This window comes from Monodelphis domestica, chromosome 8 (genome assembly GCF_027887165.1).
Source record: "Monodelphis domestica isolate mMonDom1 chromosome 8, mMonDom1.pri, whole genome shotgun sequence".
Classification (NCBI taxonomy): Eukaryota; Metazoa; Chordata; class Mammalia; order Didelphimorphia; family Didelphidae; genus Monodelphis; species Monodelphis domestica.
In genome coordinates this window covers 33,300,901-33,312,967 of record NC_077234.1, presented here as the reverse complement: position 1 = coordinate 33,312,967, position 12,067 = coordinate 33,300,901, and the positions used below count along the sequence as shown (strand labels likewise).

Genomic DNA, 12,067 nt, shown 5'->3' with positions numbered 1-12,067 from the left:
CCCAGTTGCCTAGCCCTTATTGCTCTTCTGCCTTTAGAGCTAATACTTTGTGTTAACGCTATGAAAGAAGGTAAGGGTTTAAAAAACAAACAAACCAAGAGCATAAAGGTGTGAGACTTCTATAGAACCTATAAGGCTTTTGCCTATTTTGGTGGAGTCAAATTTTCCATCTTGTTTATTTATTAACCCTCACTTTTTGTCTTAGTTTCAACTCTAAGACAGAAGGGCAAGGGCTATTCAAATGATGTTATGTGACTTGCCAAGGTTACATATCTCAGAAATGTGCAAGACCTCAAGTCCTTACAACTCTAGACCTAGATCACTATCCACTGTCCCATCTAGCTGGCACCATCATATATTTTTTTAATATTCTCATTTCCCATTGAAATCACCAAGTGTCAAGGATGGATAGATCTACTTTGCATAGATTCTACTGAGTAGAATTTCTCTCCTTTCCATTCTCTTCAGCCTATGGACCACAACCTATCATTTCCTCTTCATAGCAGTCTCTTTTTTAGGCTTCTGCTTGCCTTCAGTCCTGAAATCCTGAAATGTGAGGGGACCAAGACTCCCCTGAAAAGTTTCTTGTTTGCTTTGGATGCTACTGACTCTTATATTTTGTCTCCCCAAAGAGAAGCCAGATGAGTCATCCTCCCATTTTGCTTCTCCATCATCTGGATTTATTTATACCAAGAATGTCAATATTGAGAGGATACAGTTTTTCCAGGTGTATGTCAACTCACTGGTCACTAGACAAGAATCTGGTGTTTAGTGTGACAACAGTTAGAGTTTGTGTTTATAGAAGATCTAGAAATGGTGAGACTCCCGAGAACCTGCTCCTCCTGGTTGCACATCAGCAAGTGACTCCAGAAGGCTTAGTACACTGGTCAGAGTGCTGAGGTCTTTCAGTGTCGAATTGCTATGTTCGTGTAATTGTCTATATCACTGATCTGTTTCTGCTGACTTCACTCTGCATCAGGTATCTAAGTCTTCCCAAATTTAATGAAAAAAAGAAATGTGGGCTCTTCCTTGAAAGCGAGCTTTCCTGGGATTTCTAGTGACTAGCACCTGACAAGTTCATAACTGAATATGGCTAAATGGATTCCTAAGTCAGCACTCTTATTTATTGGTCCACTCACCTTCCCCAAGTCTTGTCCAGAGCCTTCCGGAGCTAGGGAAGTGTCATGTTTGCTTTAAAAAGCCCTCAGTCTTTCCCAGACTTAAAGAAAGGTCTCTTCACAAGAAACAGATCTCTATGTATATTATAACTGATGAATGCTGGAGAATTTGTTGATCCTCTCAACAAGGGGCTCTGAATATTACAGAAATGTCGTATAACTTAGGACACTGCTTTGAGGTTTCAAGTGTCCTTTTTGCCCGCTTTGTTCCCTACCCCCAAAGTTGGATGAGGACCTTTACACACTAAGCACAATCTTTCACCATAGAGTTTTGCTGACACAAATGAGATCTGTTCATGGGAAGGACATGTCCGGCCCTTGTCAGCCACCAAGGGCTTACCCTGATTGCCAGTGGAAGAATCTCAGAGGCACAGCAAGTTCTCCTGGTCTCTACCCACGCCACATTTAGATCTTGCTTCCAGGCATTACTCATAATTCTTGTTTCTCCCCTTCTAGGACTCTTTGGTCCAGTCAAATTGGCCTTCTAGCTATTTTGTATAGACATGCTCTATTTCCCTGATTTCATGCTTTTGCACAGACAATAACCCTGCCCCCCCCCCCAAAGTCTAGAATGTATTGATTTCTCAGCTCTACCTCACTGAATCCTGAACTTCCTTCAAATCAGAGTTCAAGTGCCATTTCCTGCATACGTCCTTTTCTAATTCCTTTCCCCATACACACAATCCCAAGACTTTAATTCTATTGCATTCCTGAAATTACTCTGTGTATATTTGACTTAGCAGTAAGCTTGTAATGTAAGCTTGTTGAGCCCAGGCACAATTTCTTTTTTTGTCTTTCTACATCCCCATGGCCCATCACCTCCTGCATCACAGGACCTGGATGCATCTGGATGGATCTGAGAATAAGAAGACGAAGAGAGAGAGAGAGAGAGCTCTCTTCTTCTCTCTTTTATGCAATTAAAATAATAATGATGATGATGACTGGTGAGGACAATTTTATTGACTGCTTCGGGTCATGGAAATGAATAGTCAGAGACCTTAAAAGACCATCAAGACCAGCCCTAAATATGTCTTTCATGTGGATATTAGTTGAAGGAATCCAAGATATTTAGTGTGGAGAAGAGGATCCTGGGAGCCATTAACAAGCCTTTGGTCAAATGAGGAGCATAGACCACATGGCTTCTGAATGCCTTTTAGCTCCGGCTCTTTGATATTTGGGGGATGATTAGACTTATTCCCCTTGGCCCATATGTCAGAACTAGGAGCAAGGGTTGGAATTTATAATTTAAAGGAAATTTTCAGCTTAATGTATGGAATACCTGCCTAATGGTTAGAGCTCTCTGAATATGGAATGGCCTACTATGGGAGGCAATAGTAAAAGTTAGGCGACCATTTATTGGAAAGTTGAAGAGTCAGCAAGGTGGTACATGGGTAAGAGTATTGGATTTGATGTCAGAAAGACCTGAGTTTTCATCTAGCTTCAGATATTCCTAGTTGTGGGACCCTGAGCGAGTCACTTAACCCTGTTTACCTCATCTGTAAAATGAACTGGAGAAGGAAATGTTAAACTACTCTAGTATCTCTGCCAAAAAAAATTCAAATGGGGTCACAGAGGGCCAAATATGGCTGAAACAACTGACAGAACAATTCTAATCTTCTCTCAGATGCTTAGTAGTTATGTCACCTTAGTACCTCAATTTCCCTATTTGTAAAATGGGAATTATTAATAATAATAATAATTATTATTATTATAGTTCTTGACTAAAGGATTCTTGTCCAATTCAGTAACATTTTTCAATATTTTTAAATAGCCCCCAAATTCAGAGACCTCGCTCAGGCCATGCCATTTCTATTCTTTTGGACTCTGAGGGATAACCTCTGACAAATACTAATATCTTTTTAAAGTTCAACTTAGCAGGCATGGCCTAATACTCAGTGTGATTTTATATTTTAGCTAGGCAGAATGACCATTTTCTGAATCCAGCTTGCTAGGAGCTAAAGGTTGTAACAAGACTTCATTTTGGAGAGAAAAATAACCAATCCCCCCCTCTCAGGAAAAACAAACATATCCTGAAAGCCAATTAGAAATGTCTGGAAGGGCTAAAATATGGGTAATCTCCTAAATTAGGGTCCTGGGTTAGAACAGTCTAGGAATCCGAACAGAACTTCTATTTCGCCACATACTGGTTTAGTGATTTTTTTTTTAATTAAAAGGAAAGCTTCTTATTTGGGAAAGATTAGAGATAGGGGCTCTCGGTTGCTCTGCAGACACAGAAACATGCCAGATGGAAAGTGGCTTTCTGGTCTAGTGGGCATCAGTCTTGCTAGTGTGACAAATGACCATTGGTGCTTGGGGCTTCAGAAATATGTCCCTTGTCCAAAAAATAAAAGTAATTTCAAATGCTATTAGCAGTGAAATTCGGGAGTGGTGTTCTTTTAAGTGGCAGGACTGGGGCATTCCAGGGGAATAACTAGAGTGAAGTTCCACAGAACCTTTGTAGGAGAAAAAAAAATCTAGGTATACAAAGAGAAATTTATGTCTATCCCTTCCTCTTCCTTTCCCTTTCTTCCCCTATCTCCCTAGCGTTCTGATTGGAAGCTTCTTTATATTCTGCTCTCATGAGAACTACTGTGATGCCTGTGAATCATATCCAGATTCCCTCATTCTCTTTCCTTCTTGCTCAGCTAAAACTATTGAAAATGATTTAGGCATCACATTCTGTCCAGTGAGAGCAGACAGGTTTTCTTTTCCTTGCCCAACTTTTGGTCCCATTTTACTTAAGATTTGATGGTATGGGGAAGGGGAAGAGCGAGGTGGCTCAGTGGATGGAGAATTAGACCTAGAGATGGGAGGCCCTGGGTTCAGATTTGACCTCAGACATTTCCTAGCTATGTGACCCTGGGCAAGTCACCACACCTCCATTGCCTAACTCTTACCGCTCTTCCACCTTGGAACCAATTAACAGCTAAGAGTTTAAAAAAAAAAAAAAGATTCGATGGGACATAATTACATTCTGGTTTCTTCTCTGCTGGCATTTTTTGGTTTTCATGAAATCTTCAGGAGATTGGGAGATGCTGTGGAAGAAGAAGAATGCAGGGCCCATAGAGAACTATTGTCTGAATGCTCAAGCCTTGGTGTTCTAGGGCTCATTTGCTCTCCATGGTGCTGAGTGGTGTTTCTGAGCAATAGTGCTATTAAAGAATCCTGCTGGTCTCATTTGCACGCCCACTACCCCAGAGTTGAAAGCCAACCCAAGTCAGCTCTATTGCTTTTCTTATTCATTGTAGTGGAGGTGGCAGTGGTGATGGGGACATTTCTTTCAGTGCAAAATACTTTCTCTTCCTATAGACCTTCTCCAACTTAGAAGGGGAGCTTCTTAAACTCTCATTCAAGTTTTTTTGGTTAAGTGACTCAATCAGTCCTTTGATATGCATTTATTATTATCATTATGAAGCTATTAAGATATGCTATTTGCTCTACAAGGTGAAAAATCCAATGGTTAGATTGTCTTTCTAATGAAATAAGAAACTTGTTGGAATAAACAGCTTGGAGGAGAGTGTCAATAAGCCTTTAGAATAGATCTTTAGAATCAACGCTGTATATTGGTTCTAAGGCAGAAAAGTGGTAAGGAATAGGTAATGGGGGTTGAGTGACTTGCCCAGGGTCATACAGCTAAGAATGGCTGAGGCCAGATTGGAACCTATGGCTTTCTGTCTCCAGTCCACTGTCCATTGAACCACCTAAGTTATGACAGGTAGAGAACAGCTGACTGGATAGAGTGCTGAATTTTGAATGGAAAAGACCTGAGTTAAAATAAAGACTCAGAAATGTGCCAGTCATGTGATCTGGGGCAAGTCAACCTCTGTTTGCCTCCATTTCCCCATCTGTAAAATGAGCATGATAGCATCTACTTCCCAAGGTTTTCATGGGGATCAAATGCTATTTGTAAAGCACTTATCACAGGACTTAGCAATAGTAGGTGCTAGATAACATAAAAATGTTAGCCATTAAAATGATCATGATCATGGTGTGTGTGTGTGTGTGTGTGTGTGTGACAAAACTCAGACTCAGCTCTTCTTCATTCTAGGAGGCTCACTCTCCCTCTCCCTGCCACCATGCTGTCTTTCATGCCATGAGCGTATTCTGCTTAATCCCTAACAAAATCTCAGTGTCTGTCTTGGTGTCTAGTCATATTAGTCCCACCTGCACTGGGCTGAGGGTAGGGGATAAGGTATAAAATATCTCTTTGATCTGCTATTGGGAGGTGGGAGATAGTTGGCAAAGGGCTTGTCAGGGGCCCAAGGGGAAAGACACAGTTTCCGTGTAAAACAACCCATGATGATAAAGAACGATCGATTTGAGATCTAAAAAATGAATGCTTGTCTTCTGCCCCGTCTGAGCCCAGCCAGCTTGTGGTTAGTATTCCATCAGGAAAAGAGGAGACAGAGATGGAGAGGCTTTCATTTAGCAGGGCAGAGTTGAACCATCATTTTCACTCCAGTAATTTCTCCCTTCCTCTGCTTACCCAGGTGAGCAGATACCAGCTATGTAGGAGATACTGAATCTGAATGCCCTTTGTTTGCTCCCTTCTCCCCTTGGGGCCAGAGATATTGCTCCAGTGACCGAGTTTGGTTCCTGTCACTTGTAAAAGCTGTTTGGGGAGCAAATAGTGCCAATGATTCCATATGGCCACGTGAATTTTCATTTCCATTTCCTTTTTCCCCCCAGATGAAATAAAGTGAGTGAATTCAAATAACATCATCTATTTAGTCATTAGAGAATGGATCTTAGCTTCTGTGGCAAAAAGCATATTGAAGGAGACTCTGCCAAAGCATCATCACACAGAATTTCTGAGTCAAAAGGGACTTCGGTGGTCTTTTTGACCCTTGCCCCATTTTAGAACATATAAATGATCACTCAGCCCTTGCTTAAAGACCTCAAGTGTCATTTGACTAACCTCTGTAAAACAATTCATTTCACAGTGGAGTAGTTGAGGGTCAGATAGAAACTTAGTAGGTCTGAAAATCACAGGTTTTCCCATTCTGGATCCCAGTAGCTTTATATTTTGAAAGGTAATTTAGACAACATCTGGAGGACAACGATCAAGATGGAAAGGATGCTAGAGTTTCTGCCATCTGAAGGGCCATTGAAAGAACAGGGAATTTTGCACAGAGAACAGAAGATTGATTTGCGTTGTCTCTGGCAGGAGTGGTATGTTTTTCGTGACAGTTTTTGTTACTTTTTGATTTTTGTATTCTTGGCACTTAACATAGTGCCCAGTTAGCTACATCACTTATTTACTCACGATAGCCATCCTTAATATTTGAATGGCTGTCCTTTGTAAGAAAAATTGGGCTTAGGCTTCGTGGCTCTGAACAGCAAAGTGAGGAAAAAGTTGGAGATGGAAGGCAGATCTCATCTCAAGATACTGGAATCTTTCCTTCCCCAGCTCATTTTACAGATAAGGAAACTGAGGCAAAATAGGGTGACTTTCTCAAAATCATAGAACTAGTAAGTATCTGAGACCAGATTGGAACTCAGAAAGATGAATCTTCCCTGATCCCTAGCTTTCATTGTTAGGTGGTACAGCTATCTAAAAGCAGATTAGATTATCCCAAGAGGTAATGAGTTCACCTACACTTGAAGTCTGCAAGTAAAGTTTGGATGATCACTTGTATAGGATGTAGAGGAGATTCTTGTCCAGATATGATCTCATGGCCTCTGTTTCTTATCTACAAAAAGAATGGCTATGAGAAGCTGGCCTCTAAGGATCCTTCCATCTCTAACTCTATTCTATGTCAGAGTGTGCTCTCCAGAGTTAATTCTTAAGTTTCCAGTGTGAACATTTAAACCTTAGAAATCCACCAAATGTTACAAATTAGGGCTTGATTTATTGTTTTATTTATTTTCTAGACTTAAAGTGATGGAGAAAATATTAATGATGCCTATTAAACTTAAAAGTATGTCATGTTCACATCTTTTTTATCAGAGAGCTGGTTGTTAAACAGTTACTACCAGCACACCCGTTTATGCTATAATTCCCTTGCTTCCAGGCAGTTTTAACTGGCATATGTAATGCTGTTACAATTCTCTAGACTTTTGGAAATCAGTCTTAAATATCCATTGCAAATAATATTTCATGGTCTTCCTAAGAGACCCTAAAGCCTTCAAGGTACACCAGAAGCCTACTTTTCTTTTCTTTAATTATCATTATATCATTATATCACAATTATATATAATAATTTTATATATACTATATAATTATATAATATCATATATTATCCTATAATTATATGTATAATATATAAATATATTATGCCTAATTATGTCACAATAATATCATCATATCACTAATATAATTATATCATGAATTATGAACTTTTAAGCTTTCTGAGTGTCAGGACTATGCTTTATCCATAGATAATCAGGCAATCAGCAAGCTTTTTAAATCTCCTACTAAGTGCCAGACACTGTACTAGGCATTGTGGTGTCCTAAATTCATAGGATTTAAACCTGGAAGACACCCTGAATCTCACCTCATTTCACCTCATTTATTTACAAATAGGGAAATGGAGGATTTTAGAGGTGAACTAAAGAGCTCAGGATCAAGGGATGCTGGAAGTGGAGCCCAAATCTTCTGATTCCAAAGCTGCTACTCTCTCCACCAGAGCTTACGACCCCAAAGTCCCCCTTTCGTGTGTCCCAGGCTCCTGGTAGAGTGCTTTGCCCATATTCTATAGTTAATAAATATTTATTGAATGAATGAATGAATGAATGAATGGTTATGTCCAGCTTCACAGTAACTGGCCATGCCATCCAATCATGCTTTGCACACTCAACAACTCCATCACTTTTCAGCTGCTTCTTCTTTGAACCAAATCAGCTTAATTCCTCTGGACAATCTCCAGGAGCACTTTAGGGTTGGTTGTAACATCTGATAAGGGGGTGGTTGGAGGGGAAGTTCCCCCTTAGTCATATGGATCAAGAGGGCTGAGAGATCTGGTATTATCATGAATGACCCCAGGACTGGGCTCTCTATGCTAATCAGGTCCTGGCAAAGCAAGGACAGATCTGAAATATATGTGTCTCTGCCGTATATGGTCATGGTTTGATTATGAAAGCATGAATAGAGCAGCAGGGACAGATTCAGATGTGTGACCTAGAAATAAACATATTCCTTATCCTATCACAAGCCCCCAGAGTAAAACTCGTGCCTCAGGCTATCCGCTGAAAAGCTCTCTTGATGATTGGGGGGTGGGGTGGGGGAGAGCAATATATAGTTCATAAATAGCCGGAGCCTACATGATTTCTTCTCCCCTCCCACCTACTCCCCCCCCCCAACAAAAACAACATCTGGGGTATTTTTCTTTGTTTTGCCTTCATCTCCAGAGAAGGGTATGAGTTGGAGGTGGGAAGGAGGAGGGAGTGGAATATAAACTACTGCCACATCTGATGAGAACAGGCTTTTGGATAGCAGGAATTTTTTAATTTTTTAAAATTATTTTTAATTATTTCACTTAATATTTCCCAATTGCATGTAAAATAATTAAAAATAATTTTGTAAATTTGAATCCTAAATTCTCTTCTTCCCCCTCCTCGAGAAGGTGAGAAATTTTATTTTGGTTTTACATGTGCCGTCCTACAAAACATCCATATTAGCTTCACTGCAAAAATAAATAAACAAATAAAGCAACTCAAAATAAAACAATAAAAAGGCAGAAAGTTTTAAAAATTGCGCTTAGATCTAGCAGGATGGTTGTTTTTTTTTTTTTTAATGGAAGGATCACACCCCTCTTTTATTATTGCCCAGAAATTTGACAGACAGCATCTTTGCTGTGAAGGAGGAAGTGAATGGCTGGCCAAATGGGAGTTCTTCAAGTGGTGGTTAATAACAAAGAAGCCATACCACACTGAGTAAGGAAAACTTCCATTTCCGTTTTCCCAATCCCTGGGGCGGGTGTGCTTCTTAACATTTGGGGTGGGTGGGGGGACCCAGTGACATTATCTTCTACCACAGTTGGCTTGCCAGCGGCTTTTTGAGTTCTGCCTGATAGCAGTTTCTTTTCCCCCTCAAGATCAGCACCACCATATGGGTTTGTCAGTTGGAGCCTGAACAGTAGATGTAATAAATACTTGCTCTCCTCCCTTTCCCCCTGCCACTGTCACTTGGTCCCTGGAACCCTCCCTTACGACAAAGAAAAGCATCTGGGCAAAGCAAACAAAATGATTTCATCTGATGAGGTATTCAGGTATCCATCCCTACAGTTCTCCACTTGCCTCCTAAGAGAAGTATGTATTGTCTAAAACCAGGATTAGTCACTGTCAATTCTGTCGGAATTCTGATGTTTTTAGACGTAATTTTCATTTTTTTTTATTGTGGTCACTGGGCATATCTAGTGCTTTCCCAGAAAACCCCAAACTCTCCCTTAAATACATCTGGAAAAGGACTGTACCAGAAAGCCAAATTTAGTTTACATATCTGTATGCCTGTTCTTTAAACCTAATCAGCCATTGCTGTGTTATGTTCCCCAATAGAGGATATACGTTGTTTTCCATTTTGACCGTTGTGTATATCCCCAGTGTTTAGTAGGGGGCCCCACATAGTCCACGTGTTTCAAAGATGCTTATTTGATTGGAAGATAAATATATTTTGAATTCTCGTTTAAAAATTTTAAAGTTAAGACAAAAGACGAAGTGGGACACAATGACCAGTTCAGTTTTGCTCTCCTCGCTGAGTGGCATATGAGAAGGAAGACTTATTGGAAAGCTATTTTTATTTTTGCTCATCAAACGCAGTGACACAGAAAATGAAGTGGTTTTATATGGGAATGGGATGATGGAAAGAAGGTAGTGTCTTTAATCATTAAGTTGACTAGCGCTCCTGTCTACGATTTCTTATTCATCCCTGCATACAACAACTCCTTGACATTCCCCTTGAAGGGTTGGCCAATAATCTCGATCCTAATAGGGTGTGATGTCCTGTCAATGTAGGAGGTGACCTGCTCTAAGCCTGCCATGCCTATGCCCTTCTCACCATCAAACTCTGACAGCTCAGCTCAGGTCAGCTGGATTCTGTGGGGGAATTTGGTGACTCCTCACTAGGGATCAAGTTCTGCCAATTAATTGTCCCGCTTTTAAGAGCTCATTGAGGCTCTAATAGAGAATCCAACGGATCTAGTTCAGTCGTTTGGCCAGGCTTAAAGTGAACTTTGGCTACATCTGGAAACAAAGTGAAAATTGGAAGAGACAGATCTTAAATCCCTGGAGACCTCACATCCTTTATTTCTGTGTTATTTCTATGAGTAATAGAAGTTCACAACCAAAAATAAAGCATCCATTACATACTTGCCTATACATCTTGTGTCTTTCTTCTTCCCTCCTCCCCACCAAAGGAGAATACTGTTTTTATTGCTAATGGTGGGGATAGACTTTACTTATACTCCTAGGATCTATCATAGGACCTTGCAAAGAATAGGGACTTAATAAATTAATAAATTGAATTGAATGAAGCTTAATCCCTTTAGCACTAAGATCTGGGTCATGTTATATGTCAGGTTAATCTGTCCTTTAAACTAAAAGTTTTAAATATACTGATTTTTATTTAAACACCAAAAATGAATCCCCAGAAGATCTGGTTGCATGATGGCCCCTGGCTCCAAGCCCAGCACCAGTGCTCTCTGCTGAGCTTTTCTGCTGAAGGCGACATGATTCCCCAGTTCAGGTTTTATGTCCTTGGCTTGTAAAACCAGGGATTTGCACAAGAACTTTTCAAGCTCTTAGATCTTCCTCTGTCTCCAATTTTTATTTCTATCCATATTACTGAAAAAGAGCTATAGATAATTTATAAGTTTTCTAATGAGTTCAGGGGGAGAGAGAGAGAGAGAGAGAGAGAGAGAGAGAGAGAGAGAGAGAGAGAGAGAGAGAGAGAGAGAGAGAAACACTCCCAAGGAGACATTGAGCAAGTTGTTTTTGCCTCATTTTGCCCTAGAGGATACCACTCTTCTCTTTCAGCTCTCTAACTTCCATTATTTTATGACATTCTATTGGATGAAGGAGAAATTGCTCATTGTAGATTTCCCTTTATATACATTTATGTACTGACAACTGTATATTGTGCACACAAGATCTATAAGGAATAAATGTAGGTTCTATGAGAGCTGAAGGGTGGTTTGGAAGACCAGAAAATCTTCTTCTAGGAAGTACTACTTGAGGAGAGTCTTAAAGGAATCCATGGAAACCAAGAGACAGAAGTGAGCAGCTAGAGCATCCTAGATATCAGGGCCAGCCAGTCCAAAGGCATGGAGATAGAGATGGGAGACTGAGTGTTGTGTACAAGGAACAGCAAAATGCATCCTAGTGTATATAGAGAGAAGTAAGGTTGCAAGAAGATTAGAAAATGAGGATGGCCAACAGAAGAGTTTGTTTGATGCCATAGGTAACAGGAAGCCACTGCCATTCACTGAGCAGTGGGATGACCAAGAGGACTAAGAATCAGAAGAAAAATTAAGAAAAAGTCTTCTGTGGGATGTGGCATCTGAACTGGACTTGGAAAGACTTTAACTGAAGCCAGATAAGAAGCAAGTGGGGGCCAGGAACAGGCCAAGAGAATTCAGGTTCTAGATTTTCCTAGTGTTTTCTGATGATGGTTTACATTTGGAGTATCTGTGTCTTACTCTAGCCTCCAAATATTTAGTTGGTGGACCTTTGTTAAGCCTATACTGCGTGCCAAGCATGGCATTAGACTTGGTGGGTCATCAGTGTAAATCGAGGGGGAAACATGATAGTATAATGGCTGGGCACAATCCTTGAAGCCAAGAAGACCTAGGTTCAAATCTGGCCTCAGACACTTTCTAGCTGTGTGACCCTGGGCAGGTCACAACCCCTTACAGCTGTACTGCCTTGGAATATATAATTAGTATCGATTCTAA

The 12,067-nt window shown here is 40.3% G+C and overlaps 1 protein-coding gene across 15 annotated transcripts in view; it reads left to right on the top strand.

Annotated features, from left to right (window-relative positions):
- The window catches only part of TNIK (TRAF2 and NCK interacting kinase), a 443,964-nt gene that overhangs the window by 219,793 nt on the left and 212,104 nt on the right, over window positions 1-12,067 (top strand). The gene's annotated exons all lie outside the window — the stretch shown is intronic.